The sequence below is a fragment of the Cryptomeria japonica genome, chromosome 3 (genome assembly GCF_030272615.1).
Source record: "Cryptomeria japonica chromosome 3, Sugi_1.0, whole genome shotgun sequence".
Taxonomy (NCBI): domain Eukaryota; kingdom Viridiplantae; phylum Streptophyta; class Pinopsida; order Cupressales; family Cupressaceae; genus Cryptomeria; species Cryptomeria japonica.
In genome coordinates, this window is record NC_081407.1 from 420,528,974 (window position 1) to 420,535,635 (window position 6,662).

Consider the following 6,662-nt stretch of genomic DNA (forward strand, 5'->3'; position numbering starts at 1 on the left):
TCTTTAAGGATCGAGTTGTTGAGCTTTGCTCATTCTCATTAGAAATTCAATCAAATCCATTCACATAGGATGGAATGCTCAAACTTGTTCCTGTTTGATAAACCGCTGGAAAGAGGGTGAAAATTAGAATTATTAAGTAATCATCCATTTTTACAAAGCAGCAAGTTAAAAAACTATTATTTTAATTTCAAAATGATAAAGAATATCATTTATCCTTTTGAATCATAATTTCAAAATGATAAAGAATACATTTATCCTTTTCATCACATTGAAGCTAATGTGTTGTCCATTGAATGTGAAGCCTCTTCATCATGTACAATCAAGATATGATATTTGAATAAACTGTAGAAGTTTAGAGCATCTATGATGATTCCATTTTTAAAATTTCATACATTAAAGCTAATTTATTGCCCATTGAATGTGAAGAGTCTATTATGTACTTTTTTTTTAATCGATGAAGGCAGAGCCAAAATTTTTATATTAATAAATTTACAAAATAATAAATAAAAAGGATCCATGCTGATCGGGGTAGTGGTTAAACCACAAAAAAACGAAACAGTATTGTCCACCATGAGCAAACTGTAAAAAAGCTTCTAACAGTCTCTTCAGACCAGTAGGTTTTTGTCAATACAAATCTTAATGACAATAAAGCAAAGGGATGCATATCTCTCTGTTTTTGGAAAGAACCAGCAGCATGAATTAGGCCCTTGAAGCCCGGCCTCGACCCCTTCTACGGCCACGACCACTTGCATGACCCCTACCACGTCCCGACCCACTGCTACCACCGTTGTCACTAGCACTCGACATGTCTATACGAGATTCTCCACTTGGGAGGGGAGGGACATTTGTTTCTTCAGCCGGGAGGAAGCCATTAAGAGTGGCATACTCCTTGAAATCTTTCTCATTTGGGTCTCCAGGCTGATCCGGTAGAACTCTCCACTTCAAGAATTCTACTGTTGTTGTTACATTTTGTTTGTGATTTCTTCTAGCAGGCCCCTTGAGATCCAGTAGGAGGGGAAAAAAATTAACATTGTCTCCATCTTCGTGAGTAGCTCCAATGTCAGCCGGCCTCAGAATGCTAGAACCAGGCAGTGCATAAGATAGGACATTATTGAGCCCTCCTAGCAACTCGGGGTCAAACAATTTAGTAGCAAGGGCGGAGGTGATAGCTTTTGAGAAACCTGCATCAAGGACAAAAGCAACAAACCGTGAAGAGATGTGCGTATCATCCCTATATAATTCCTTCCTGTCAAGATGGCCTTGTCCCAAAATCATTTTTGTTGCCAAAATAACCAGGGGGTTAACCGTGCAGAGAAGTCGCTTGATTCTCAAGTCCGTGATTTCCTTAAAGCAGCACTGATAGACAGGGTTGGATAAGGAAATTAGAGTGTCCACCCTGAGGCATAAAATGGGATTTGAGGATAGCTTGGTGGTAATCCTGGGAGAGTCCGCCATTGTCGAATTTGGAGTGAAGAAACCTTGCTATCAACACGAGAAGGCCAAACAACTTAAATAAAAATAAGTTAGGAAAATAACAAGACAATATATTGAAAATAATGAAATGCCTTCATTAAAGAAAGCAATCATCTTGCTCAAGAAATGTCTGTTGCCCTTAGTGATGAATTGTTTGATAAGACATTCCCATCCCGCGAGCAGGTGAAAATTAATTTTCTTAACCCTTAGATACGCCTCATCAACCTCGATTTGGTTGGCCAACTTGACGTAGGTTTAGCTAAGGCGTCAATCAAAACTAACGCAAGAGAGCATTAATTCATCCTTTCCTGCTTTTCGACTTTCAAGGCAAGTGGAATAGACATAGGCCTTAAATGCATGTGCCGTTGAGAGATGGAGATCCAAGAAATATATTGGTGGGTCGCAGAAAATCTCGAGGACGGAGATAGGCCATCATGCCAATTTAGAGTAAGAAAGCTAGCTAAGTTGGAGGGAAATAGCCCGCAGAGGGACTGCAAAAGATAGTAATTACCATCCCGAAGTAGATATAAAGAATAGGATCGCCAACAACTTTATCTATGAATCTTGTTTTCTCTCTTTTTTAAATTTGAAGAAGAGAGATAAAACTCTGCAAGTATACTTGAGGGGATAGGACGATGCAAACCTTGAGATTCGGCTTTGTTTACTTGCTTGGGCAACTGCACCTGAGGGAGCCATAAATGCAGCTTCGCCTACAAGCCATCTTCATCTCCAGTTAGAGTTTACGAACATCTCATAATGAATACAACCTGCTTCGAGAGAAAAAAACTAGTGCCACCTCAACTGCCGAGTAGGATACTATACTTCGGTTTCATATATTTAAAATAACTGTTGAAAATTCAAATTCAAATTCCTGGTGGGAAGAGGGCAAACATCAAATGTCAATTCTTAGACTAAATTGAGACGTCAATTCTTTGACCAACCAAGACGTCCATATATAGGAGTGACTTGTTAATTTAGTAATTAGGTATAAGGCACCAGACTTTTCAAAAAGGTACATGCAGGAATTGGATAGGGTAGGCAACAATTGATTTTTCTTGCCGTTCAAACTCCAATTATTTATTTAAATTATGATATTAGATTGGATTCCTTCGACCACCATCTTAATTCAGACCCTTCAGCCGCTAACTTGGAAAGCAAATCTGCCTCTGAATTGGCTTCTCTATAAATATGCCTAACTGAATAGTTATCAAACTCAGCCAGTGTCGATAGAGTCTTTTCCAATAAAGCCTTTAGACACCAATTAGGAGTGCTCTCAGATCTGATCGCATTAATCACTATGGTTGAATCACCGTCAATTTCAATGTCCTTGATGCCTCTCTTGGAACACTCAACAAGACCCATGAGAAGAGCTTTGAACTCTGTCACATTATTAGTATCTGTTGCCTATAAAGGATCCAATGTGATCCCTAATAACACATCCTATACCAGATGGACCTGGATTGCCTTTTGAGGCACCAACAAAATTGAGTTTTAACCAGCCTGTTTTTGGTGGAGACCAAACAATAGTGCTTCTTTCTTCGACCTTCTTACCTGTAAAAAGAGGAATTTTAATGCCATTCCATCTAAATTTGATCTTTGCCATCCCAGTTTGTTATTGAAAAAAATTCCCCTATTTCGCTCTTTCCATAACTCCCATATGAGGCTTGAGGGACTAATTTCCCATAAGGGGTTGAGGATACCATCTTTAGGTTTGATTGGCCATCCTTGGAAAAGGGAAACGATATCATTAGGGAGGGCACTGATCCACCCCATCTTAGCACAGAGCCACCTCCAACATCTAGTTGAGAAAGAGCAATTAAGAAGAAGATGGTCAACTGATTCCTCTTGTGCCTTACACAAAACACATCTTGAAGGCCTTCAAAGCCCATTTTCTTGAATCTTTCCGCAGTGAGAATTTTCTACTTTTGGGATGAGTCTGCTACTCCAAAAAAGTGTGGGTATGATATTTGAATAAATTGTAGAAGTTTGAGCATCTATAATGATTCCATTTTTTAAACTTCATCACATTAATGCTAATATATTGCCATTGAATGGAAGTGTCTTCATCATATACTATATCAAAATATGATATTTGAATAGCTGGTACAATTTGGAGCATCTGTGATGATTCCATTTTTTTAATTTCAAAGATTAGAATCAAAACATTCGGAAATCTTTTAAATGAAGAAATTAAAAAATTAATAATAATTTTTTTCTTTTCAAATTTTGGTTTTGATTCTTTTATAATTGGTTTAAATATTCTCAAATACAAAATTGACACATCCGTGATATCAGCATCCTTGATAATTGGTAGTACTTGGCACTTGAAATATACAATAGTATATCCTCTTTTTTGATAGGCTGACTTCATTAAATATATCGTCAATTGAAAGTTTTAATTGGATGTAATTTAGATTGCTTCAAAAGAAAAAAACAATTAAGTTCATCAAATATCACATTATCTTTACAAAAAATAAACCAATAAAAATGAATTTGCAACTTCAGATTTAAATTTTACAAAGATATTAATTATGATATTGCTATCAAGATTCAATTGTGCCTTCTCGAGAGGTCACCCATCCCCGTACTACTCCAACTCAAGTGTGGTTAACCACAAAGTTTCCTCCAAGGTTAAACCCACTTAGCTTGCAACATCATTTGCACGCTACATAATTGAATCCTTATAGCAATATCATAATTTGACTTGCTGTGGAAAATATCTCCTACTTATCAAAAGATATTAATATTTTTGATACTTAAAAAAATATTATTCGTGTTTAAAAAAATCACTAAACATTAAATATTTTCATGTGCATTCATTTGAAACTAACCCCATTGAAAAAAAATGGATTATTTCAACTCTTAAAATCAAGGTCAAAATTTTATATTAATTTTTCCTCAAACAATTTTCATAAAAATCAGCAATCATTTGATTAAAATATTAAGGAATTTTTTTTTTAAACTTTCTCTTTAATTTTTTGGTGACTTTACTTTTTAACAAAACAAATAAACAAATATGTAAATGTCATATTAAATTCTTAGAGAATGGAGGGCATACTTTCAAAGAAGTTAAGACATTCCTTTAGTATTTCATGTTCTTTTTTAGCGTTTCACTAACAAGATTATAATTTGATTTGTGGTAGAAAATACTTTCTACTTATCAAAAGATATTAATATTTTTTATACTTAAAAAAATATTATTCATATTTTAAAAAATTACTTGAACATTAAATATTTTCATTTGCATTCATTTGAAACTAACCCCATTGAGAAACATGAATTATTTCAACTCTTAAAATCAAGATCAAAATTTTATATTAATTTTTCCTCAAACAATTTTCATAAAAATCCCGGTAAACTTTCTCTTAAATTATTTAGTGACTTTACTTTTTTACAAAACAAATAAAAAAATGCGTAAATGTTCATATTAAAGTCTTACATAATGGAGGGCATACTTTTAAAGAAGCTAAGATATCCGTTTAATATAGGTTCTTTTTTAGCTTTCTATTTGTAAATTAAAAAAAACAAACATTTGAGGTGATTTTTTTTGAATTTTTACCTTTTTTTTTTTTTTGGACTTCCACTTTTAAGTTAATTGAATATGAAAAATTGAAGTTTCATTTTATTTTTCAAAAGTATATTAAAATTGATGGAATTTGTAAGAATTTATTGGGCAAGTCAACATTTTGGGAATTTGGGTTCAAATAGATCTTTGCTGTAAATAGGGTTATAAGTGAACTCAGATTTTAACATTTAAAAAAGTTTGGTTCATAAGCAAATGAAATTTTTGTAATTGTAAGAAAAGTTTATGAGATTGGTTATGAGAGAAAAATAAATGAAACTTGCAAGCAAATGACTTGCACATTTTTATTTTTTTTGACAATCTTCAAAAGGTAATTGTGATTTATGCCAACTTTTTGTTTTAGGGCTTTAATATTAACTTTTAGATTCCTCCATGTTCCCAAATTTTCCATGCGAGAACTATTTTCTAGGCTAATGTTCATTGGTGTTTTCACTAGCTTAGGTCTCCTCAATCTATACCTAGTGGTAGCCAGTATAATATTTAAATTCGTACCTAGGTCAACCATCGCATTCTTCACTTTGCTATTATTGAGATGTGTGGTAATGCGAAGAGGGCCATGATTTTAGTTTCGATCTTAGTCATTTGGTTCACTTGTTTTTGCTTGTTCCAATACTTTCCTAACTACTTTAATTTCAACACAAGATCTTTCAATTGGGCCAAGAAGGCCAAGTCATTAAGCATCCTTACCCGCTCTTTGGAAAAACAAGCTACTTCATCTTGTTGCTGTTGAATAATATGTTGTCCCTTCTCCACTAGCTTTTCATGCTGATATTTGTTTGGCTGAAAGTATTCCTAATCCCCTTCTTCTGGACTAGATTATTTAATGCCCTTCTCAATTCCTTTATTTCTTTGCTTTTTGATATTAGTCCCTTGTCTTGTGAGCACTATAGCTTTGTTCTTATTTTCTCCCAATTTCTTCTTTTTCTTTGTTTCTACCATCTCCTCATGTGTCAGAGGACCATATATTCATCCTTTGGCAACCTCTTACTCATGCGGTGGCACTTTCCTTATAACTCTAACTCCTCTTTGTAAGTCATCACTCCTAGAAGGCGTCCCTACATTTTGGAAGAATCATCTTGCATTTTCACATTTTTATAGGTCATGGGATTCATCTCTGCAAAAAGGACATTTCCTTTTCTTTTTACCCCAACACTCAATTGCATAGTAGCCTACTTTCCCACAATTGAAACAATTGGCACCATTTCTTCTTTAATTTTCTTCTTCAACTTCTTCCTCCTCTATAGTTTTATTGAAGGTTATCCTTAAGGTAGTCTTGCAATGGGTTATTGTGCATTGCATAGGCATTCTTCTTGTTCCTCCAAGGTGGTTTTTGTAACCTCCATCATTCATATTCCTTTCTACATCAACATTACAAGTATGGTTATGGAATCCCTCATTGCAATGATTTCCTCCATTTCAAACTTGAGGCTGATAATCAGGACAATCCTTAATGAGGTGGGTGCAAATGCACAATATATGGAACTGTTCTTTATTTTTTTCACCTCCACATGTAATGTGGTTGCTATCCTTTCTCCTTGTTCCTTAAGGCATTCATTTTGGATATATCCTTGGGAGTAGTATGTGCATAATATCTCTTAGGCCTTCT